Source organism: Haplochromis burtoni, unplaced genomic scaffold, assembly GCF_018398535.1.
Source record: "Haplochromis burtoni strain Fernald_Lab_line unplaced genomic scaffold, NCSU_Asbu1 Contig_1124, whole genome shotgun sequence".
In the NCBI taxonomy this organism is placed as follows: Eukaryota; Metazoa; Chordata; class Actinopteri; order Cichliformes; family Cichlidae; genus Haplochromis; species Haplochromis burtoni.
This window is the reverse complement of record NW_024583485.1, coordinates 21,345-22,914: the sequence shown is the minus strand read 5'-3', so window position 1 is coordinate 22,914 and position 1,570 is coordinate 21,345. Positions and strand designations below refer to the sequence as shown.

General features: G+C 38.2%; 1 protein-coding gene across 1 annotated transcript in view; it reads right to left on the bottom strand.

Annotated features, from left to right (window-relative positions):
• LOC121813081 overlaps positions 1-1,570 on the bottom strand; it is a 57,928-nt gene that overhangs the window by 42,881 nt on the left and 13,477 nt on the right. The window lies entirely within an intron of this gene.

Sequence of the window (1,570 nt, the reverse complement as noted above, 5' to 3'; positions counted from 1 at the left end):
AAGCGGAAGTACAACCACAGATTTTACTGCCTAAACCTCAAACTAACACCTTAATATGTCAGTGACGCTGCATCTTCTCAGAAAGTGTAAGACTTAAGTGTAAGTTAAACTTTCCATTAATAAAGGTTCACAATTCACATCACAAAGTCATTCATGGTCTTTCTTCAAAAGCAGAACCGCACTTTGATGTTTAGTCTAAAAGCAAATCTCATGACAATTTCATTCAGAACGTAAACATCTTCAGCGTGACACAAACTAAATACAACTAAAATGACATTTCATATACATCATCACCTGTCAGGCCTAATAATGTATAATGTATTGTGTAATAATGTGTTGTATAGTATCACCACGATTTCATGGAATAAATGAAAAATATGCTTTACTTGCTGTTTCAGGATGTTTTTCTCATGTCTTGTTTTGTGTTTCACTTCCTCTTGTTGTTGTTCTTCTTCTTTTGGGATTTTCTGGCTTTCATTGGTTTCACCTGTGTTTGCTTCTCTGCTGTGTATCCTCACTCTGCCTTCTCCTCTTTCCTGTTTTCAGTTCACTCACTTTTCCTCCTGTGCTCTTCACATATGTTTCCGAGTTCACGGCTTTGTTTCCTGTGTTATTTTGACTTATTTTTAGTGTATTTTTGTATCTTTTTTTACTCATTTGGAAAAAAAGCCAAACCTTATTTTAAGATTGAGTTTCTTGATTTTCCATCTCTGACCTGTGGTGCATGACCCATCCAGTGTGGCCCACTAAATGATTCTGCAGAGCATGAAAATTCCAGAAAAGAAATATTTATTTCAACTTTTCAATAAAATGCGCTCCCATTGCTATTGTGGGGATAACAGCATCACTATAGAGGAGTGCAAATCCATGAAAATGTTAAATTCTGAATCATAAAAATGTGAAATACTTCAGTTTTAGTTTAGTCAAAACACTAGACTAACGGATGTCCTGTGCATTTGTGGATACACTTTGATCTATAAATTGTAAAGCACATGTTGTGGTAAGTTGTTAAAGTTAGGTATGGAGTTCAGATTACTCATACATTACAGTAAGTTATGCCAGGACCGTGACGGTAAGACATTGCACCATGAAACAAGTTCAACATACCCAGGACGTCTTTCTGTTATGTGGCTTCACTCTCTAACTTCAACAATCAGGCTAAGCGGTCACTTAAAGGTGGTTGTAAACGTCATAAATGAATCCAGGGTTCGTTAATCTCGGTGCTACCATGTCCACATGGAAAAGGTAGCGAAGTGGCTAATTTTACAAAGGGAGCAAGCTACAATGTTAGAAAAATTATGCATAATGCAGAGTGAAACTAACACAGTTTCTGAAGCCAGCAGTATGATTGTGCTGTGCAGAAGTACAAAGTGCTGCACAAGTGCCCCTGTGGCTCATTGGGTTGAACCAGTGACCCACATGCTCAGAGACAAGCAGTTACCTGGGTTTGACTATGCCCCAGGCAATTTCCTGTGTGCCATTTCCCCTTTCTCTCTCTCTTGACTTTCTTTGCAGCTCCATCAAGTAAATGCTACAAAATGCCCATAAAAAAGCCCAGTGTGTGGTCTGT